We start from the raw sequence: 24598 nt of genomic DNA, 5'->3' as shown, positions 1-24598 counted from the left end.
TATTGTCGTCACGCCGTTACCGGACTGTCAGCAGCCCGCCGCACGAACACACATACCGCTACTTATAGAAAACAAGCTGTCCGTGCAGGAGAACACTTGATACTTTTTATTCTGAGCGATCCCTTTCCGTAATTACCCCGTAATTATTATATAATCCCGCAACAAAGCCTCCATTCAAGCCCCGTCTTTTGTCAACGCGGGACACTGAATCTATAATTGCATTATTCAGCCTCTTCCTCCCGACTAGACGCAAAATATAGCTAAACCCACCCTGGAAGCGAACCTTTTTTAGTGTATGTAGTCGCTGGAAGGAGCCCGGCCTGCGCGGAACCTGTCTCCCACCCTCCCGCTTTTCCGTCTTTTTTTTTTTTTTTCTAATTTCTCGCAAAAAGAAAAAAAAAAGTTGTTCTAAGTTGCAGTCGGACGGCTCCCGTCAGGGATCTATAACATGGGGGGAGGGGGGGCAGCGACGAGGACGCGCTTTGCTTGCGAAAAAACCCTTACTAATGCCTCGCAATTTCAAACAATGACTCCCCGTCATTAGCGCGCGGAATAAATCGTCAATACGTTGAGGAAGAGGGGGAAGAAGAAGAAAAAGAGAAACGCGAGTCCCCCGAGGAGCGTTTTTTTTTTTTTTTTGGCAACGCAAACCTAGGCTTATTTACATTAAATACGCCGCAAGTCGCGGATAGACGTGCGTCATCTTGATCACTCCGTACTTGTTTTAAGCGCCGAGTTGACGCGCAGGAGGCGACGCTCATCCGGAACCTGGAGTTTTTTTCTTCTTTTTTCCCCCCACCGGCGAGGGAATCGCACCGGGAACTCTTCACTTAAAAAAGAGGTAAGGAATTATACTTGTTATATTTATTAATGAATTTATATTATTTGAAAAGAGTCACAGTGATGCCCTGCGCGTAAAGAGGGGATTGGTAAGGAGGAGGAGGAGGAGGTGGAGGAGGAGGAAGCGGCGTGTAGTGGTAGGGGTGATGGGGGGGTGAGGGGGGGGTGTCGCTCGGTGTTGGGAAAGCGTTCAGGCTGAACCGGGAGGCATTGAACGGATGTGTATTAAAAAAAAACAAACAAACCAAACAAATTCTAATAAAGAATACAGAGAGAGTGCCGGTGGCCAGTTCAAGGTCAGGAACAAAGTGAGGTGTCGTTGCTGGAGCGGGTGGAGGTGGGAGGTGGTGGTCCTTAACTGTTTCAGGTGTCCGGGAAAAATATAGTCCCGGTGGGATTTATTTCTTACGGTTCTGCTCAACGCGGTTGCTCATCAGCTGCTTTCTTGCCCCCCGACCACCACCACACCACCCACCACCTCCACCCCCCTATTGAACGGCGAATACCGCAAGACCCGGGACGTATCCATCCCTTCCACAAAACAGTGTTTTTTTTTATTATAAACGGTACAATGCGTTTTACCTACCAGTTGGGGGGTGTCCGACCTGAGAGATGAAGGGAACACGCTGATGCCTGGCAATCGGCATCCACGCGAGACCCTGTGAGCGTGGGGTGGGTGGGTAGTTGGTTGGGGGGGGGGTGCATACACACACATACACACATACATACATGGGGGAGGCGAGGGAAGAGTCACAGAGACGCGTTTTTTCCTCCGCTTCCAACTCGGGATGCGCGGCTCGGAGCGGCCGTGAAGGGGCAGCGGATCGAGCCGAAGCGGAGCGCTCTCGAACAGGTCCCCCCTGCCTCCCCCCCCTACGCTCTCTCTCTCTCTCTCTCTCACACACACACACACACACACACACACACACACACACACACCCCACCCCAGAGGCGCACTTTTTTTTTTTTCTACGGCAGCCGTCAACCTCGACGTGAATGTGATCCGGTCGAACTGTGTGTGGACATGCCTCATTATTCAAGGTCCGTGAACGCACCACTGACTCGCAGGACTTCCCCGACGCTTCGCCGCATTTAAAAGGTAAGAAGACGCAGAAGTGAGGAGGCTTTTCCTCATCTTTAAAATATTTACTTTTACATCTTCACCGCTTTCGCCGCCGTCTTCATCACTCGCCGCGAAGTCAGTACTTCTCCTTCTTTTATTTAAATTTCACGGTGGACGATGGGGCTTGTGAGTTGGGGAGCATCGCAGTGGGGGACCCCTACCGATGCCCCCCCTTAACCCCCGCTCCCTCAGCCCCCTCCCCGGACCCCCACCCCCACCCCCCCACCACCACACAGTCAACAATCGCTATCGCGAAATAACAAATGAAGAAGAAGAAGAAGAAGAAGAAGAAGAAGAAGAGGAAGAAGAGGAAGAAGATGAGGAGGAAGTTGAAAAAGAAGATAGAAAAGAAAGAGCGACGGCGGAGCCGCGGCCGGGACCGGGTTGTGACTGCCGGCACCGTGCGGCTTGAGAGAAACTCATTACAAAAAAATATTAGCAATAAAATAACGGAAAAGAAATTAAAAGACAAAAAAAAAAGACAACAACAAACAAGAAATAGCGACGCGTGTTGTTTACGGCTCGGTCCGCAACCCGCATGCACGTCCGGACGGCGACTGCCCTCAGGCGCGGGTCCGCGTCTTGTTTTAAAGACTTACAAAGTCCAAAACTTTATTTTGAATAATTCATTGTAGTTCTTTTGCGGCTTTTCACTTTCGCAACGGAATTCGCCGGTCAAGTTTTTTAACGTGCGCGCCACACAGCTTGAGAATGTATCAGTAAAAAAAGAAAACTTGTCAGATGTAAGAAGATGATGAGATGAAGAGGAGCCGACGAGACCTGCCATTTTGTACAGTGTTCGACCGCATAACCGCTTTGTGACCGCCGCCTTTACGCGGGCGAGTCGAGTGTCACGCACGGATCGGGAGAGACGCGCGGCGGCGTGGAATTCAGTGAGTGTGTGACCCTGTGCGTGCGTGTGTGTTTCCTCCCGTAAGAGTTGTGTTGATGGTATTGGCGCAGGGGTGTGTGTAAAGGATATCACTTAAGGTATTTTTATGAAGCGTGAAGGTGTGTGTGTGTGTGTGTGTGTGTGTGTGTGTGTGTGTGTGTGTGTGTGTGTGAATGCGGGGTGTATGTGTATGAAAGTTTCGGGAGGTCGTGGGATGTAAATGACGCAGCTCGCGAGTCGATATTAAATTCCTCTTTGTGATCCACGTCCACATTCTCACACTCGCGCGGAAAAAAAAAAAAAAAAACACTTTATTTTTTTTGTCCCCTTGTTGGTCAGAAGCAGCGAGGAGCTGTAATCCCATTTACACCCCCTCCCTCGTCTTCCTCCCTTCACCCTGCGCAAGTTGAGTACCTTCTCTCCTCATGTGTGACCCCGGCCACCCCACCTTCATCATCTTACTCCTCCTCCTCCTCAGTGATCTAACCCCGTCCAGTCATCCAGTCAGGAATACCTCGATCGTGTCAATCATGTCGGTGTTTCTGTAACCTTCCGCGAAGTTTCCCAACCTAAAAAGCAACCTCCTCTTCCTCACATTGTTAATGTGTTGTTATTATGTCTGAAATAGTGTCTGGACATGAACCCCTTCTCGCTGTCAGCTGCCTTATTGAAGATGAAACTGTCCCCCCCCCTCGCTCCATCACCGCCACCCTTGCTCCCCCCCCCGACAGCCCAGTAGACCCCCGGCTCCTTGCCCTCTCGATGCACCTCTGCTCCCGAAATGTTGTCATTCTTCTTCGCTGAAAAAGATCTGGGAAGAGTGGAGGGGGAGGGGGGAAGGCCTTGTTTTCACACGGCCAAATTTGTGTGCAGAATGTACCATCAAGGCCTCGGCGATAGCAAATTTCCCGCTCCTGAGGCCCGCTTTGAGCGGCTTTAACACACATGCGGATGGAACCTGATAATTATCCAGTAATATACAGACACCCGTTGCAGGGCACCAGGGTCAGTGTATGCAAGTGGACTTTTTTTTTTTTTTTTTTGCCTCTGGCTGCAACTTATAAGCCGCTGGATATCTTTTTCCACCTGTGTCCAGCTAGAGACGGGAGAGGGTGATGTTGAAGAAAAAGAGCAATGGAGCGAGGGAGAGGGAGGGAGAGAGAAGGGATAGCATGCAAAGGATGGCATCAAATCAGTTTCTTCTTTCAGCAGCCTGTCAGTCAGTCAGCTCACCGCCGACAGTCGAAACCCACTCGACTGGAGCCGCCGCCTTGTCAGCCTTGACGCGCTGTGAATTATTTGCATGTTGACATGTACACAATCAGTATTTTTTTATTTTTTTTAAATATTTATTTATTTGTTTTTTTTAGAGGAGTAAGGAAAGGAAATAACGGTGCGACTGGATGCGGGGAGGCAGGGAAGGTGCGATTGCTGGGGGGGGGGGGGGGGGGGGGGGGGAGGCGGGAGTGTGGCAGAAAAATTACATAACAGCCACGGTGGTTCCAGTCGTCCCACCAGAGTGTCTCCAGCCGTCGTTCAGGCAGGCTCTCCGCTGCTGTAATTATAGGGAGAGGGGGCTGCAGCTGCACAGGCTGCGGGGGCCAGGGGCTCCCAGTCCGCTGGGACCGGGGCGGCGCGGGGTGGGCAGGCCACATCAGGCCTCATCAGACACACATTAATTGATATGTGCAGCCATTGTGGGAACCTCTCCCCCCGGCCCCCTCCACTCCTTCGTCTCCTCCTTCATCTCTTTCACCTGCATGAATGTTGGGTCTCTTCCCGCAGTGTGTGTGTATGTGTGTGTGTGTGTATGAGCGTGCTTGCGTATGTCTTGCCAGCGCTCTTTTTCAGCCGTAACGCTCCGTGACCTTGATCTCCGGGGTTCAAGCCGGCTGGTGTTTTAGGTCAATTCTGGAAAACACCAAGCAAAATTCTGCTGCTCTCATGGCGAACCAGGGAAAGGAGAGAGAGAGAGAGATCTAAATATCTTCAGATATAATTTGGACTCTCCCTTATTTTCCTAACAGAGCCTCACAAAACAGATGTGAAGGGATTAAGTATTGTCACAGATCAGACAGATGTTGAAACTGACAAGTGTATTTTTTCGCAAAAAAGGAAAGCGACTACGTGTCAATTTTTCGACACCTATGAGTCTCACTCGCTCCTTTTGTGTTTTTGTGCTTGTTTTAACTCTGTCCAAAGGAAGAGTTGTTGTTTTTATTTATCTATTCATTTTGATCCGATTACTCGATGGAATAATCGGTACAATTACAAAAAAAAAAAAAATCAATAGCTGTCGCCTTAATAAAGACTGACGTGTTCTCGGCTCTTTCACCGAGGAACATATTAGTGTCTGTCATAGCTGAAAATGTCCTGGAAAAAATCCTGGAGAATGATCTCCGGAGCTCAGTGGTGGAGAAGCGGCACTATCACATGCAACGGGTGGGGTGTGTGTGGGGGCTCGAGTCGGGCGAGGGGGGTTGCTGCAGACTACACTTCTGGGAAAATCATGTTTAAATGAATTTCTCTCAAATAAAACAAAAGGGAAGGATTTGATATTTGGCTGCTTCTCCATGTCAGATGGGACATTTCTGAGGTGCAGCGATCACAAAATCAGATACCCGTAAATCAAAAGGGGCATGGATGACCTTTCATTGTTATGAAGTTCAAGCCACTGACCTTTTGCCTAATTACGGCACCTTTTTTAGAGAAAAAAATCTAATTTTAGGAGATAAATTTGCTCGGTGCTGCTGGTCTCTCTCTCAAAAAAAAAAAAACAACCTAATCTGTTACTTCTGGATGCAACTAAAGAAAAAGGAGCAAAATCTGCGATGCTGCTGTTGAGCAGATGGAGGTGACAGCAAACCAGCGAGCTGCGGCAGTGGATTTGAGTGGTGGCGCAGCTACACGTTCGGTGGATGTACTCCACGGAGAGAGCTTGATAATCGCTTGGTTGGACTGGTTTGATCTAAGAATAAAAAGCGAGGGTCCGACGTGGCGCTGATGGACAGGCAGCCTCTTGTGCCAAGGTGCCATCATAAGGAGCGTCTGCCTGTCTGGGCAGCAGGGGAGCAAGGAGAGGCAGGGTCGGGAGGTTGAAAACGAGTGTTTGTGTGTGTGTGTGTGGGTGGGTGGTTTGGTGTCGAGGGAGAAGTGGTTTCCTACAGACGGGATGCTTCTATTGGACTTTGCCTTGTAACAATCTGATCTCTGATTCTCTGGTATAATGGCTCTTCAGGTGCTGACACTTTTCCTTTTTCCAACTGTATACTGTTTTCTTTTTAAAAGGGCAATGTCGTTTACGGCGAGCCGAAACATGAAAACAACAGGTGTATACATTTCCAGCATTCCAAAGCGAACCCTTGCAACATATCAGGGCCACTCAAAATGTAATCAAATGAAAACCCCTCAATTGTTAAATTGCAATATCAAGATTGGCATCACAGTGGTGTTGTTTTGAAACGTCTTGTATAAAATGATTCTCACCCGCTGGGTCCCTTAGAGGTGTTCTGTTGTGCGTGTCTTTGAGAAGCTGTAATTCGCTCAGTTGAGATCGTCGGTCATATAACAAAAAATCAGTGGATATGAAACTAAAGTGCAGCTGCAGGTTGTCAGAAACCTGGTATTAGTTTAAAGTGCCCAGTTTATAGAGGTGGTAAACTTGTAAATAGTTGAAAATCAAATGAAAGTTAATTTTTTTCAAGTATCGGTAGGGATGATTGATATTAATAAAAAATATAAACGTCTGTTGTTATTTTCAATTTTAGTGAATGAGTAATCTGAGAAATTGAAATTGTGTTTTTGCTTTGTTTTGGTACTTTGAAGGTGTCTGTTGGTCAAAAGACAGATTTTGGGTGCCTCTGCCCTTATGTCAGTTTCATTTAGCAGGATTGACATGAGAAGAATGAGGCCACATTCTGGAAAAAAAAAATACGTTAGCAAAAATTTTTGTGATCTCTGTGAAGACGGTGCTTGGTTTTTTAACTCCAGGATATAAGCGATGCTGTTGACACTCAAACTGTCAATCAAATTTGGATGCTTCTTTTTTTCTTATCACATTGTATCTATACCTTTGACCTTTAGCCTGTCTTCCGATCAGTCAAATTTTCAGCCCTCCCCTGCTAAAAAAGAAAAAAAAAGTCCCAGTGATGTCAGAGCAACAACGATTAATCTTAAAAGTACTTGCACAAGAACTTCAATGGTTTGAACAGGAGCATGTGAAATATCTCAACATATTTGGAGTCAACTGATCCTTTCCAGAGATAGGATGTAATCTGAAAAAGACCAGAAAAAAATTATTTTGTCTGAATTTTATTGCAACCTTTTTTAAAAGATGCAAAATTTTGTATAATTTTTAAATCATGATGGGTGGGATTGGTATAATAATATGCCTCAACTCCATCCATATTGATAGTGGTTCTAATGGTTCTAACGTCTTGATCATGGAGCGGACATGAGTGTAAAACCTTTAAATAGTCAACAGTGATGTACTACTCATGTGATCTACATAACCATTGGCTAAAGTATAAGGCTGTGTGTTTGTATTGTGAAAAAGACTAAAATTTGCCTTTTTGCTGATGATAGTCTGTTCTATATTATAAATATAGTTAATTCTATTGCTCAGAATTTTTGACATTTTGAGCTAATGTCAGTATAATTTTATCCTGGTTTCATGACTGATTGAATTTAAAATAAAGATAACGTTATAAGAAATATGTCTTCAGTTGATCTAAATATAGTTGTTATCATTTCTGGGCAATGTAACAAGAGTCACAACATGAGGCAATAAAGTTATTTAAGCAAGCATCATCATAACATTCATTCCAACACATGCCAGCATATTGTGACGAAGATTGTTTACGTCTTACTCATCATTTTGAGTCTATGACCTAAGAGTAGGCCCCCATGTCATAATTTAGCTTTTACTACAGGTAGTATGTAATGGGAAACATATATCATACGAGTTTGATTACTATGCAACAAGTATCATGAAAACATTTGACATTGTTTCCTTATTAGTGCAAAAAAAATTAAAAATGAAATATATCACAATGATGATTTTTTTTCAGTTTATTTTTAATTTTGTTTTTGAAAATATCAATAATTAAAAACTATGTGATATACAACCCTATATCACATAGGCTATTTTTTTTTCATCTTTTTCAATTTTTCTGTACCTTTTTAGAACAATTCTCTACTTCTCCAAGAAAGATTAAGTGTTGATCTTTGACCTTTGGGTCAGCTAATTGTCCACCTGCAGTGCAGCTCCTTAATATGGATCTTGCAAGGTACAATTTACAATTTTATTTGTCTCTACATAGTTTATATATATGTAAGAAAGTATATATAGTATATATATATATATATATATATATATATATATATATATATATATATATACATATATATACATATATATATATATATATATATATATGTAATTGATCAATTGAGTGCTGAAAAGCTGATTGATAGGATGTCAGACGGAGCAACCCTTTTTTAGATGCTCTCTATTTGTGGTATTAAGCAATCTGCGGAGTGAGTTTTCTTGCAGGTGCGTGTGGGAGTGTTCAAGCTGAATTAGTGCATATCTGCACATTAGCCCTCATTCATTGTGTTCCTCTGTGTGTGTGTTTGTGTGTGTGTGTGTGTGCGTGTGTGTGTGTGTTTGTGTGTGTGTTTGTGTGTGTGTTTATGTAGGTTATGCTCTAATCTTGCACTTCTTCCTCTAACAATATTTCTCGCTTGCTTAACAAAATCTCTCTGAAATGAATTCGTTATCTACTTGATTTTGTCTTTTGCTGAGCTTCTCAATATTTTTTGAAATACCAAAGAAAAATGAGTTTGGATCGAATGGGCCAGATATCAAATCAAGCCACATTTCTAACATTTTTACCAAAAGTCATCCCATTAACTGAGTAATTGCTTCCTGTTTGCTGCATCTCTGCATTTATGGAGCGGCACCCTGAGGTTATTTTTATGTTTACGTACTGGAAGTTGTTGGATTTAAGGCCGTCTCCGTCTGGTTTCAAGTGTCTGCCTCTGTTTTCAGTTGTGTCATGTTTGGAGAGCTTAGCACCAACAGGTGAACGGGCATCAATCAAACGTTCTGGAGCAAAGAATCATCGCTGCTTAGCATGTGGCCCCTCAGCATACAAATTGGTAAATACCTCCACAGTGGATGAGACGTGTGTATGTCTGTTATATCTATTACACACTTCACACGCCATCAGCGGCTGGATCATACACACGTCATGTCTTCTCTTAAGCTGCTCTGCCTCTTCCTTGTGACCTCTGTTAAGTTTCTGCTAATGAGCACGGTGAAGTAAAACAAGATGGAGGGAATGGGAAGCCGGAGAACCTCCACACCTTTAATTTTGATCAAGAGGTTCTCACCAAAGGACGGAGCCGTTGCAGTTCTGTTTTTGCTCATAAATCTGGCCCAGAATGCCGTACGTCGAACGATTACTGTTCGCCATTATAGCATGTATTCAACTGCCTCTCTAGCAGTCGATTTGCATAATTGGATCTTTAATGAAACTTGCCTTGTGGAAAAAAAATACCAAAAAAGAGAAATGAAAAAAAAAAAACCTTTCAGCGTGAGTGAGAAAATAACATGATTTCAATCATATACATGGCACACATGCTCACACGCACACACAAGTATTGCACGGAGATATAATTATTTTTTTCAGCTCTTTGGTTTTTTCATAATTTTAATGACATTATTCCTATTATTTTGGAGGTGCTTTTTTTTTCAATTTAGAATGATTTTTTTATAGAGTTTGTGGAATTTCCTCTAAGCCATTTTGAATCTTTAGGGTTTCAGACAGTTTTTTTTTTCCATTTTAATGTCATTTATTAGGTTGTTTTGGACTAATTTTCATGTAATTTTAGGATATTTCTTGGAGATTATTTTGGTTTGGATTAGCTAAATTTAAGTCTAAATATATTTTTTTGGAACACATATCTTAAACATTCTTACATAATGTCTGTAAAGATTATTTTTTTGTTAAATTCATGACATCTTTAAATTCTAGGAGCTGTTTTTGACTTTTTTTAATTTTCAGTCATTTTTTACTGAATTAGGTCATCAGGAGCTATACTTAAATAAATAAATAAACAAAATGCATTAAAAAAAATATATATATATATTCTCCACTTCTCCATTCTCCTTATTTATATATATATATATATATATTATATATATATATTACAAATGTATATATTATATATTTTATTATATATTACATATATATATTTTTTTATTTTTTTATTTTTTTTTATTTTCTCAAATATATTTTGCCTTATTCATATATATTCCCCCCCTTCAGGCACGAAGGAGTTCCCCTGGATTATCTGCAGGATTTACAGGACAGGCAGGTGGGTTGTAGGCGAGCGAGGAAGACAGTGGTGACCTGCTCACACATCAGCAGCAGGGCTACAAATAGGATGAGAAGTGGCTGTGAAAGCTGTACATTCCCCGCCAGGTCTCGCGGGTTAAGACTACAATAGCTGGATATTCTCTTGCCTGGGGGGGGGGATTTCAGCTCCTCTTCTGTCGACGCTCATTGCACTGACTTGTTACTCCGGGAAGATGGCTCTTTTGTAGCGTGGTCGACTTCACCGCCGCTTGCTCGCTCACTCGCTTGCCGGAATTCCTTTGTCGCAAATATGTGGACTAATCAGGAGCTGTGGTTTTTTAACCCTGGTTTTTTGGGGGGAGAAAAAGAGGCTTTGTGATTAAAAGTCCCTCCAGTCAGAAAAGTGTTATGTTGTTAGAGCTGGATGCTTGAGCTTGACGGTTGATGGATGCGACTGCTTCCACTTTCATTTAATCTGAGTTTGAAGGAAAGGGGGGGAAGCGCGCTGCGAGCAGGGGGCAGGATTTGTGACATCACAAATTCTCCAAAGCCGATGTCCAGCGGTAAAAGTGTGAAACTTAAAAGACTCTGCACTTTTTACTAATGTCATGAGACATTAGTAAAAATGTCATGAGACATTCGTATAAAAGGCATTGATGAATTTGTTTAAGAAACAAGTAAAAAAGGAAATTCAGAGCAAACAAAGCATTTGTTAGGCAACAATAAAAATTTGATTGCTAAAATGAGATTCTAAGATGATCACCAAAGCTCAGACATTAAACGAATCCTTTTTTTAAAAAAAACATAGAAAAGCCCCTCCCTTTGTAGTTTCTAAAGAAACTATTTAGTGTTTTCAACCGCAATCATGTCCAGCAGTAAGCCATTTGTTCTTGAATTTTTAATGAAGGTGAAAAGATGCATTTCAAGGATTTTATATGTTCATCACAACTCTTTTCCTCACATAAAAAAACAACCCCACATGAGAGTGTTTTTATCTTGCTTTTATGTGCATTAATACGTGCGTGGGGGAGATCCTTAAAGTTAGCTCCCTTGTTGGGGTTGCATCTATTCTAATTGGTTAATTAAACTCCAGCCTCCAGTAGGTGAGGGTGAAGATGCAGATAATGGATGGCGATTTGTCTTGCAGCTTCGCTGAGGTTCAGGGAAAAAAAAAAAAAAAAACAAAGACAGAGAAACTTGTCTTTCACGCTTCTTCTCCTCCATTTATAAGTGGACAGTTAATAGGTGCTCAAACACAACAAAGCGCCGATGGTGCATTCAAGTGCTTCTGTGTGTTTCAACTCCTGATCTGTGGGAGTGGATCATGTGTCAGACAGGGGTTAAAGGTGGTCTGCTGGCAAGTGGGGGCACGTAGGGGGGTGTAGTCTGAGAGACCCTTTGCTCTCTTTCTCCTCCCTCTTCTCACCTCTTTATGTCATCATTCACAGTCCTTATCTTCCTTGATTCACCATGAAAGAGAGCATCGAGCGGATGGTGGTTTGATATGTAAACTGGTTTTGTTCTGTCATCCTGTATGAGGATGGTTTGACTTTTATTAACTTGCCCGGCTGGATTGTGATCGGGTTTCCGATTTGTTGCTAGTACCACGTTTAGACCAGGTCATGGCACTGATTTACATCACGCTGTTCAGAAACTGGAGGTCACACAGACTCATGAACCATATCTTATTCTTACTTTCAGTTCCACTTGCAAGAAACTGGTGTCTTTATAACTTACTTGCCCATTTTAAATACAATGATTTTTTTATTGGGTCACCTCTCAATATTTTTTGTGATTTTTTTTGAAAATGTTTTATTTATTTCTTAATTTCTTTCTAATTTCTCATGTAATTTCTCACAAATATGGAAAAACAAAAGGTAATTTGTGGAGATAAATGAACAAAAATTGCTTATCAATATTAGTTGTAATATCATTATTGTCATTAAGTTGAGTCAATAGAAATAGAATTCAAAATAGGTAATGGAATGAAGTATTCCCCAAAAGAAATCCTTCATTAGCAATCACTTTTCAAAATCAGGATCAGATGTTTATCACTAATGGGTCTTGAATGTATCATGTACAAAAGAGTCTTAACTTCTGATATTGAATCCCAGTGCAGGTGTAATTTCACTTTTTCCTTCTGATAAACATCTTGGATCACTCAAATTCAGAGGAAATAAAATGAAACACAGCCCTGGTGTCCTTGATGTATCTGGAAAGCCTATAATGAATCTGCTGTGATCAAACATCACATGACAAAAATCTGCCATTAAAAGTTCTCGCTGACAGACAATTTTAAATTGTCAATAGTTCAATATCTGCTTTTGCCTTGTGAAGTTAACATAATTAAACTGTTAGCACGCTCAACCACTGAGGGGCTTTCCTGTTCTCATAACCCTTCAATGTATCATGTACTTGGAACAGTTTATTATATTATAATGCAAGTGCAATTAACATTTTTTCACATTCCTGAGGGTATTTGCAAAGCCACAATTGACTCACCTGAGACCCTTCGCCATATCACGAGGACAGTTATTATTCCGGTTGCTAATAGTTGAAAAGGTAAACGGAAATTGTTCAATATATGTCGATATTTACTGTTCCAAAAATTGGTATAGGCATTGCACACAAGGAAATGTCGATTGGTTCTATGTTTTGCTTTGTTTTTTTATTTAATTTCTTCCAATTTTTGTTAAATAAACTATCAAAGAATTACAAACTTGCCTAGCACTGTGATGTAATTTTTCCCAGCTGGCTCTGGCCATTCAATGTCCAAAAAAAAAAAAAAAAAAAAAAAAGAATGTTACAAATACTTAAATCTAGCAAAATATCAGAGATAAGTACTTTGGATTGGATATGATTTTTACTTTGTACAGAAAATCAAACTTCAAAGGGCGGGAGTCAAAATCACATCTTATTTAAGCAATAATAGCCCTTCTTTTAAAGTATTAGTACATTTTTTGCTAAAAAAAATAAAATAAAAAAAAACCTCCCAATTACTGGACATCCAATCCGTTTTTGTTTCCATGTTTTGCCCTACGAGTGACCGGTCCAATTTAAAACCCACCTCCTACCCAATGACAACCAGGATTGGCTCCTGCCCTTCCATGACCCCATGGTAGTTGGTGCAGACAATGATAGAATATAAGTCTGAGAAATTACATTCAATTTCGTGTGGTATTAAAGACAATTCTGCAAGAGTTACCCCAAAATTTGTAGATATGAGATATACTATTAAAAGGAAAAAAAATGCAATCATACAATCTCACACTCAAACTTGCCTCAAAATCCGGGAAAATGCCTCAACAAATGGTACCTTAACTCTTTAAATCAATATCAGAGAAGCTGGTTCAGCTCCTGGACTTCATTGTTACTTGTCCATCCAGCCTCATCTGACCCTCTACTGGTCAGCGTACCGTGATGGTCTGAGTCGGGAGACTTTTGTGAGCTGTCTTCTATTGAATTCAACCGTCATCACAATCAGAGTGCGTGCCTCCCGTCGTTCGGAGCGTGGCGGAAAGGATCCAGCGAGGAGGGAGATAAATGTACAGTAGGCAGAGCGATGACAGGACGGCGAGGCAGCGACACTTCGCTGCGAGCAGACGGAAGGAGGCAGCCAGACAGAGAGGAGGGATGATGTACTTAACGCTATCTGTAGGTTTCCTTCTGAACAAGCGGCTGCCACAGATCCTGGGCGCTCGTGTTGATAAATTCGTTTTGATAAAAGTCACTGAAAATGCCGGCCTGTCTGCACACCTCTATTAAGCCCTGGTGCATTTGTCAGAGCCGAGCGGAAGTCAAGCAAAGGGTTTTAATGTCACATCAGGATGAATTAAAGACTCAATCGAGAGCCCTGAAAGGTTTAGGTTTTTATTTGGAGTGACAGTGGCGGCGCTGCGGTGGCGGCTGGCGCTCCAGATTATCAGGCTGCACTTGATCAAGGTGGTCGTTTTACATTTCGCGTTTTGTTATTGGGAATCTGTTATTATTTGTTGCTCTTTTCGAGCCTTGGATGCTCATTTTGTATCCGGTGACTTTGAGAGAGGGATTATTGTCATCCGGCATTACTTTTCTTTCTTTCTTTTTCTTAGCCTGGTTCTAATCAGAAGAAACAAGATCAATGCTACGTTAAACAGCAGCCAGCCTTAATGTAGCAAACTGAGGGAGCATTTAAAAGAAGGTTAAAACACACACAACTTTCCCCCTGAGAAGCCCTATAATACCACATTACTGTTCAACATTTATGCAAAAGTAAATAAGTGAGCCCCAAAAGGCAAATGAACATTCCAGGCGTTTAAACACATAGCCTTCTGTAAATGTCTGGCACGTCGACGACCACATCTCTGAGGCGCTACTGCTGCTGTGAGAGCAGGGTGGTATCTGCCTTCTTTTTTTTTTTCTTTCTAAATAAAAAGGTAAATTTTTGTTTATTCTAGACCTTATTTTAGGATAGAGTTGTTCTGTGTCATTTTCCGTAACATTATTATTGCAGACGAATAAAAGGGAGTTGCAAGTTGAAGGACTGAACCACAAGTTTATTTGAATTAGATAAATAGAAAAGGCTTGTGATCGCTGGCTGTTCCCAAATACACAATTGTGATGACTATATTTCTTCTAAATAAGCAGGTAGCACTGAATTAGAATACCTAAAGCCTAAAACCCCCTAATTCAGCCTTTTCACTAACATTTATACAAAACATATGCATGGTGTATGCTTTCATTTGATCTAAAATAAAAATATACCATTCAGAGTTGGTAGGAGTAAAGTTATCTGCAGTATTTGCAGTGAGAAAGAGTGTAAAAAGTTACATTTGTTTGAGATTAAAGGGTCACATTACAAAAATACCCCAGACAACAAAAACAAAACCTCTGAAGTTACAAGGCTCCATATTGCTGGGGTTCAGCATTCCCTAAATATCTACTGTTCCCAGTTCCCAGGGTTAACAATTGACAGTGTTTAATGTTGTCAGGGTAACTGTTCCCTAGGTTCAGTATTCACTGTTGCCCTGATTTCAGGTTCCTAGGGTCGACTGTTCTTAGTGTCAAACCTTGCCACGTCTCAAAGTTCACAGGGGACAATGTTCCCAAGGTTAACTGCGCCCTGGATACAGTGATCCTGGGACACCCCAAAATTAATAATAGACCTCAGAACACTGAGTCATGGTCACACTAATTTTCTCCCCTGGTTAATTCTCTGCTTCCACAACATTAAGTTGTATTTTGGTTCTCAAACTTGGGGTTGGAGGTGGAAGTGCCATTTCATTATAACAGAAGTGAAGATCCAAGGTTTCCCCACACTGTCAGATAGAAACTGAAGACCGGGTGATATTTATGGAGTGATGCTTGAACACCATTTTTCAGATGTAGTGACGCCCACATATAATATTGTGGAGGGCGCGTTGTCCTCGTGCCTCATGGTTTTTGTAGTCTAACCGAACTGAACAATCCAGAGAACCCTTTTCAGGTTGGCTCCTGCTGTGTTTGTGCCTTTCTTCTTTGCCGACAGCCCCTGTAGAAAATTGCATCTAATGTTGTTTCAGAAAAAAAACTAAGAAAAAACAGTTTTGATTAAAAAATGAACAGCTATTTTATGTTTTCTTCTTGTTTTTCCTCGCCGCAACATCTGTCAGAACAGCCGGAATGGAGATGAAGTTCCATCCAGTCGCGGCACCTGCTGCTATACACATTATTATTACTATGAAAATAATACGTTATGATTTCTTTATTTGTTTTGGTTACATTGCAGTCATCACTTAAACATTTATTAAGATTTCTTGGTCGAGCTACAAATAAAACCAAAGAAACGATAAATGTGTTAATGAATGCAAACTATTGACCCCCCCCCCCCCCCACACACACACACACACACACACTCCCCTCCTTTGTCTTTTCTTTTTCTGTCCAAACACACAAATTGGTTAGTCCCACCTGGTGTTTCATTTAATTAGGGTAAAACACATATTACCCTTGTGAGTGCATGTGCGTCTTTGAGCTGTCACCCTTTCATGGAATACTTTAAATATTGTTGTTCGAGACGGGAGCTAAATATTATTTATCTATTTATTGCTGAAGTTGAATCAGAAAAAAGTAGGGAGTAAAAGAAATAAAAGAGACATGGCAGAATTCCCCTGACGCCGTCTCGTTTCTTTTAATACCTCATCTGGAGTCAAATGACGTGCTCCAGTCTAATAATATTATTATTATTATCGTTGTTTTGTTCGCCTCTGAGCTGCGTTTCATGTCTTTTGTTGTGTCGTTCCCGCAGTTTGCAGTAAGGTGGAAGGGAGTAAGTGGAACTGCCCTGGCCCTTGTTTGACGCACCCGGCGGCTTTGGTACATAAGGACCATTCAGCGCAGACTCACTCAGACACACACACACACACACACACACACGCACACACACACACACACACACACACACACACCTACGTGCTGAGAATTGAAATAGACAACGGGCTGTTCAATGACAATGATAGGCCCCAGGGGTGGGAGCAAGTTCCCACTTTGGAGCTGATCACCCCTTAAGATAACAAGAAAATACCCATCTGTAACCCGGTTGCAGCCGTTTAAGAGATACAGCTTGTGCATCTACACACGCACAAGTTGTAACACGTTTTTTGCACAAAACTAAAAGAGTTTTTTTTTTTTTAAGGATGATTCAAGAGACAAGTTATTATTTCAGTTGCACTCATCAAGTCCTTTGGAAATGTTGACACAACACTCATCCGAGCAAGGCTTTGAATCAGGTGGTTGGTTTGGAGGATTAGCTTTGTTTTTAATGTACGTTTCCAGTCTGGCCACAGCACAGCACATTGAAAAACAACATAAGCTGACCAAAGAGCTTCGCAAATGTGAGCAAAGGGGAACCGAATATATTCAAGTGGATTCCCTGAGGAAAGATTGGAGTTTTTTTTTAAAATAAAAATAAAATGAAAGTAAAGCGATAAAGAATCGGAGGCAATCGGAGCTCGGGAGCTGAGAAAAGAGTTCTTCAGGGGCTGTTTGTTCCAGATGGAGGCGGCAGAGAGTGTGAGGTGAGGGAGGTTGGAAAACAAGTTGTAGAGGCTAAAAAGGCACACACACACACACACACACACATACACACACACACACACACACACACACACACACACACACACACACACACACGCACACACACGCACACACACACACACACACACATGCACACACACACACACACACACACACGAACACACACACAAACACACAGGCAATGCGATTTATTGGGTCTGAGCCATAGTATTGTATTGTTATCGAAATAAACGTGCAACATGACTTGCAATAATTAAATATGAAGGAGGATATTTACAAATTCGTAAACATGATTTCCATGGTAGAACACTGTGAATGAATGGTCTTCTAAGATGGAATAGAAAGGAATGAATGAATGAATGAATGAATGAATGAACGAACAAGAGAATTAATGTAACTGTAAAAATATATTATCCAACAAAGACAATTATGAATGTCTGATTTCTCTTTATATATTGTACAGGGGTTTAGTTTAAATCTGAGATGCGTTTGGTGGCTGGCAAGGATGGTATGAGGTGTTCAGGCTCAAAGTAAACTTCCTGGTCAGAAGACAAACGCGTTTGAACAATGTGAACATCCATCACTGCTGTATTTCTCTACCAAAAAGAAAGAACTGTTGTTAAACTTTGACAAGCCTCTTTCTTCCGTGTGAAAACAAGGTCAAGTGTTTTTTTTTGTTTTGTTTTCTGTTCATTTTGGACTCATTAAAACTCTGCCGGAATCGAGAAAAAGATGTTTTTATTTTCCATAATTGACTTCACATCCGCGTTTATCCACGAAATAATCATCTTTTTTTTTTTTGCTTTTACCCCCGAAACAACATCCCCCTCTGCTTTCCCCGGCCTGTCTGGCTTCAGCAGTAGATTTTTTCCAGCTTTTTTCCAGTTTTAACTTTTGTTTTCAAAATATTGTGAAAAGAAGATATGCATTAAGTCCCCTCCAAATCAGTGTTTTTCTGATATAAATTGTAGCCAGTATAAATAGATAGGAGGTCAGAAGTGGCCAAGATAAATTTATTGCGGAGGTTTTCCTTATATCTGTCTGTCAGCCATTTGTATGTTTAAATTGATGGATTTAATCTGATTTCAACATCTCTTGCCACCCTTTGAACCCCCCATATATTTTAACCTTTTTCTGTTTTTTTAATGTGAAAATCAAAAACGCATCCAAAAACGAATGCCTTTGAATCGTCATTGCAGTTCGAATTTTGGAGAAATTTATTCCTTCAAAAATTATAAAATAAGAAAAGTTTATTAAATATTTATTTGATAATTTGATTTGAGTCACTTTTCTGGGGATCTGGAAGTTTTGGAAAGTCAAAAAAGAACTCATCCACACACGATCCAAATGATCCCACGGCTGAGCAGCATCAGATTAGGTATCGGATATTTTTGGTCCACAAATCTGAAGATTGAGAGACCTCCCCGCCACCTCCTTTTTTTCCGTTCTCATCCGTAGTCTCTATTTCTTTGCTGATACCCCCCAGCCTTCCCCTGAGGGCTCAGAGGTGCCCCTACTCGATCCCTGTGATTAGGGTAAATGGTCTCACCCTGCTCATTGGAGAACTTGGTGTTAGGGGGATGGGGTGGGGGTGGGGGGTTGCAGTGCATAAGAGCTTGAATGGAGCATGAGTGGAGATCTTAAAGAGTAACTGAGGGGATTCTTGGGGAAGGAGTTGGGGACTGTATTTAATTTATTATAAAGTGAATATAGCTGTGTGTTGAGGAGCAACATCCTGGGTCTGATGACAGTTTCTCCTTAAAAACACAACTGTATGAACCTCAGATCTCATTTGATCAACCCAGCTTGTATTTTCTGTTTTAAATGCCTTTATTCAACCCCCCCTCCCCCCCTGCAACACATAAACACACACACGACCACAAGATTTGTAACAAGATTGGATATTTCATTGACGTTCGCTTGAAATATCAACATATCAACATCGTTTCAAACTACTGATGTGAGTGGGTTTGATTCTGGGACCCGGCTGCACACCAGTGCTGCTCTCTGATCTGTGACTTGTTGTGTGAACCTGCCACTTCCCCCTTGTGCATGTATTCCTGTGAGCAAGTACCTGTTGTGTTTGTGTGTGTGTGTGTATGTGTGTGTGTGTGAGTGTTTGGGCCATTTTTGAGGGAGTGTATGGAGGGGGTGCATTTGATCTCACCATGGCCAGCGTTGGTTCTGAGCCCTGCGGAGGTCAGTCTCCTACTCGACTCCCCCCTTTTCATCCAATTCCTGTGGCTGCAGGCGGCTGCTCACCACGCTTTTGTTGCCAGAGGTAATCTGTGAAGTGATCTTAATTATAGAGGTTCGGCCTTTTTTTCCTCTTCCCCTCCTTGCAGCCCCCCACCCCCCTCTTTTGCTCTCTGTCTCTCTCTCTCTCTCTCTCTTTTCATTCTGTCTTCCTCTCCTTACACGCTTTTAATCAAACAGCGTAGTTAGCTGGTAATGAGGGCGAGGGGAGAAGCACGTGTGCTGCTGCTCACACATGCTGTGATGCTGCAACGATGGGGAGCCAGGCGGCGAGAAAGAGGTAGAGGGGGATGAAGAGTGGGCAAACAATTACACGGTTTTCCCAGCAGATTTGTTGATGGAATTTTGCTATATGGACTCCATAAATGCAGAGTGAGGGGCTTGAAGAAATGAATCTGATGACAAATGAGTAAAAGGTCTTGAATTTCAATGCACAGCACTTGGTAGCATTTAATATCGTCCTTGTTAAAATGGAATATTCCTTTAATCAACCCACAGTGGGGAAATTTAAAATAAATAAATGGTTGTAAGCAATTTTAATTGGCATGTAGTAATAATATATTTTAATATTATAATAACTGGAGAAAAGCAAGGGAAGACTTGGGACTTTGGTCTAAACATGGTTACGTCTAGATTATTAGACACAGCAAGGATTTATTTGAAATGTCTTAATACTTTATAATCTGCAACGGACAAACTATGCAACTTACTTATAATCATTTATAATTATATAACATCAGTGGGTGAATGGGTTTTAAATGATGATGTCATTTTCAAAACTTTACCAGGTTTACCTTAAACCTTAGACTCAAAACATTTAAAGTGCCAGGGGCTATGGGATGGAGGAAAATTAAAGAATAAATAACTAAATAGATAGATAAATAGATAGATATAGATTGATAAATAGATGAATAAAGCGGTTTATCAGCTACTGAGATTATTTGTTGCATTTTAAACACAAGTGGTTTGTGATTAAATCAGATTAATCATACATTTACACAAACATACTGCATACAGATATGCAATGTATATGTAAGCAAATTAGCTAAACTGAGTATTAACTTAAGTAAGTATGTTTTCTCATGTATTAATTATATAATTTTTATTTCAATTAATTTTGATTCTGTCAAGTAATAACTTTTTATGCATTGACAAGACATAGCTATGCGTGAGTGTGTGTGCATGTATATGTGTGGCATACATGTTAGCATGTTTGAGCACCAGCGACAGGGATGGGAAGGGGGGGGGATCCATTACACATAAACAGCCATTGATGAGATGATCCAATGGGGATTAGACCGACAATCCTGATGGACACTGAAAAAGGTGACCACACAGGAGTGGCGTGTGTGTGTGTGTGTGTGTGTGTGTGTGTGTGTGTGTGTGTGTGTGTGTGTATACGTGTGTGTGTGTGTGTATACGTGTGTGTGTGTGTGTGTGTGTGTGTGTGTGTGTGTGTATGCGTGCGTGTGTGCGTGGTGGTATGTGTGTGTGTGCGTGTGTATGACAGCGTAAAACTGTGTATGGCATATGGCATCATTATAACACCCTTCCCATTCTCACTTCCCCCTTGCTTTGCTGCAACTGCTGCCACTTTAAGGTCAGAGGTTATTCCCAGGTCACTATAAGGTCAGAGGCCAGCAGTCAGGCTGCGGATGATGTCAGCGCCGCGCTGCTACTTATTTGCTCCATGTGTGAAATCCAAGGAAAAGTTTGTTCCTGGCTGCTTGATTGAACAGAAAAACATGAAGTCTATGATGAAATGCAGGGTCATTAAGTGATTTACTGTTGTCCTAATTTTTTTCTTTTTGTTGCATTTGGTCCTTATTTCACTCTGTCGTGACTTTATACTTGATCAATGTTATCATATAAACGAGATACCCCGAGCAAAGAGCTCTACAAAGCAACAATCTGGAACTGATTTTGATATATAATTATTCAATTGGATGATTAGATTTAGTAGTAAGTTTTGAAAAATTCAAAAGTTCAAATTGGTTAAAACTTGTCCACCGCAACATATTCTAAAACAGTTAGCTGGTTATATTTAGAATGAGAAAAAAAAAGCTGTTTTGATGTCACTTGTGGAAAATTCTATGATTTCTCAGGTGATTTCTGTGATTTCCTCAGCATGAGAAACAGGGGGTTTGTCTAATTTTAGTAAAAGGACACTTGTTTCTCATTTGGAAAGCAGCATCTCAGAAAAACACTAATCAGTTGCGGGACCTGCTGTCGGCCAATATTTCAATACTTCCCCTGACAGTGACGCTGTTTTCCCAAGTCGATTTGTTTTCCTCCCTTTTGGAATTCAACTGTCAAAAATAGGTAAAAAAAAAAAACAAACTACTTATGTGTCGTGCAGTCTACCAAGATAACGCCGAACATGCTGCAGTTGAAAGGGATTTAAAAAACTCACCATGGTTGTCTCAGCTCTTGAGACAAGGAGGTCATATGTGGCTTACAAAATAAAGCAAAGGAAAAGCAAAATGTTTGACTTAAAATGATATAGCAGGCAAAGAGTTAATTATATAAAAATATCAAAAAACAACATCTAGTACCTCTTGTCAATTATATCTCAAATGAATTAGTTGTTCGGAGACATATTCTTTTAGTACTTTTATCTAAACTATTCACATATAGTAGATAGTCCAAGCATGCATACGCTAAAGATGTAGTTATTTAGTTGTCAAGCGTTATGTGGTTTTGTGTGCAAAACTCCTGATTGCGCCTCTGTCGAAATATAAAAAAAATACTCTGTCAGTGTGGATAGGGGTTATTAAGGTATTAGAATTCCACAACTTAATATACTAAAACTGCAGCAGTGACTTCAGGGAGACAGGAAGTCCCGCATTTGCTTTGCTTTTCTTTGCTTCTTTTTTACACCATTTCAAGTTGAACTTTGCGTTTTTTCCCTAAGAATCATATGGGGTTTCAAAAGTTTGCGTGGTTGTGTGTGTGTGTGTGTTGATACAGTCCGGGGTTGCTAATTCCTCCAGGGTCAAGGGGAGGGTCTGGGGTTAAGTGGTGTGACTGGGGGGAAGAAAGAGAGAGAGATGCTTTTCGCATTTCATTTTTGAAATCTTTCAATTTATATGCTTGTCAACTTGCCCTGCCCTTCCCCCAATTGCCCCCCCTCCTGTTTTTTCCTCTCCCCATGTCCTTATATTATTTAAGGTTGCCTCCATGCTTAAGTAAGGCAAAGCAGATGGCCCTTTCCATAAATCATGCTTATAAGATGATTATAAGCATCGCCGCCCACCATTCTTCCCTTCACTTACAGTAGAGTAGTGCTTCCCCTTAAAGCTGTTAATCTGCTTGGACTTTTAGAAATTATTTCACTGACCGAACGCAGGGCCGGCAGGGTGGGGGGGGAATAAGCTGGCGAAGGTGACAAGTCAAGAAAGTTGAGACTCTTTTTACCCCTCCACCTCCACCCCCAACCCCACCCCCGCCCACCCCGCACTGCTTATGTTCCCGAGTTTGGCGCAAAGTTCCTCGGAACAGGATGTTAAATATAAAGCACAGGGAAGGCGCGTTGCACTATTCCTTGATGTATGCACCATGCCAGGCAGTCATTGTCTCCCGGGTAAAGAATGATAGTTCAAATACCTAGCATCTCTCCCCTGGTGCTCCAAATGCTCGCCTTTGAAGTTTTTATAATCCATCTGTCATCTGCGTGCAGGGAGGGCACATGTTCTGTCCCACTCAATTACCAAATTCTCTTTTTTGCCAAGCTACAATGAGACGGGAAGCAAATTATATGGGCGACCCCGAAAAAAAATGAGTGAGAGAGAGAGAAAGAGCGCAAGAGAGAGAGAGAGAGAGAGAGAGAGAGTGAGGGTTAAGGGGTGGTTGTATAGAAAGAGAGAGAGAAAGCAAAAAAAAAAAAGAGGGGGGAATTGCTTGAAATCCTGCTTTCCTGGCTTTCTCACGCACTTGATTGTGTCCCCTCGCTGCCTCTCATAACAGGAGAACAAAGCCTGTTTGTTGTGGGTGGAATGCCTAAAATGCTTCCTACTGTTACAATTATGAAGAATTTGATTGAATGTGTATTGTTTCAAGGGCTTGGTGATTTTGATCATTTTTTTTTAACAACAATGTCGCTCCGCTCCCCCACCAGCAATAACAACCAGTAACCTAATCGAATTCCTGTTTCTTGTAAACATTCTTAAAAATGGGGGAAAGGGTGTTGGGGGGGGTCAGTGAGCGGTGGAGGCAGGAGAAACATTAAACATTCATTTTGCATTCATTATGTCATGAAGTTTTCCATGCAGATGAACCTGGAAAAGTTACCGTGACGTGTCACGATGAAAAGAGAACTGCATAGAAAGATAAATTAAACGGGAGAAACTAAAATTTTAAAAAAGGAAAAGCAAAGGGAGCAAAATATCTCGGTTGCATGATTTTATCAGTGTTTTTGATTATAATTTTGTTTTTGATAATACAGGATTAATAATCTGGAGCTGTCTCCAGCGAAACAGAAAAAATGACAGTGACAAGACTTGAAAAATCTTGGAAAATATCATAAAATAAATAAAGAATGTACAAATTATAATAAAGAAGAGGAAAAAAGAAACATACTGCAAGAAAATAAAGTCCTTAAATTTAGATAGAAATAAACTAAACTGGGACCCGCCTTGCATCAAGATAACTGTAAACATTCTAATACAAAACATCAATTTCTATACTGGGCATTCATAACTACACGTAAAAAAAAGAGCAAACGCGGAGCACTTCTCGCACAATGCTGACCCTCTACAGCCGAATTTGTGTTTGTCCCAGACAACAGATCCACATCTATCTTTTATACTTGTCCTTGTTTCCCCACCTAAAGTCAGATTACGAGATTTTACACAGGCTTCCGTGTCACAGTCGGAAAGTCAATTACTTTTTACAATATCTGTCCAATTTCATAACCAGCTAAATCACAAAATGCCAAATCTCAGACGGTAAATAAAGAAATGGTTGTTTCATAATAATCTGATTGTGTTACACTTCTTATAGCCCCTTTCTGTAGCATGGAAATTGGATTAGCGTTGGTTTTATGTGTGCTGGCCCATACTGACACACAGA

At 41.2% G+C, this 24598-nt stretch overlaps 1 protein-coding gene across 5 annotated transcripts in view; it reads left to right on the top strand.

The window, feature by feature from the left end:
* The first annotated feature begins 359 nt into the window (after positions 1-359).
* znf536 (zinc finger protein 536) overlaps positions 360-24598 on the top strand; it is a 274619-nt gene continuing 250380 nt past the window's right edge. For 2 of the 5 annotated variants that reach the window (XM_086143680.1, XM_086143681.1), the window contains exon 1: positions 1798-1939. The gene's annotated coding sequence lies outside the window, so the exon portion shown is untranslated. Of the gene's footprint in view, positions 842-1797; positions 1940-24598 lie in introns of those variants that run through there. The other 3 variants (XM_086143682.1, XM_086143684.1, XM_086143685.1) reach the window with 3 other exon arrangements.

The sequence above is a fragment of the Fistularia commersonii genome, chromosome 3, assembly GCF_037954325.1.
Source record: "Fistularia commersonii isolate RoL2024-O1a breed Wild chromosome 3, RoL_Fcom_v1.0, whole genome shotgun sequence".
Lineage (NCBI taxonomy): Eukaryota > Metazoa > Chordata > Actinopteri > Syngnathiformes > Fistulariidae > Fistularia > Fistularia commersonii.
The sequence above is the reverse complement of the archived record's forward strand: the minus strand, read 5'-3'. Positions and strand labels throughout refer to the sequence as shown.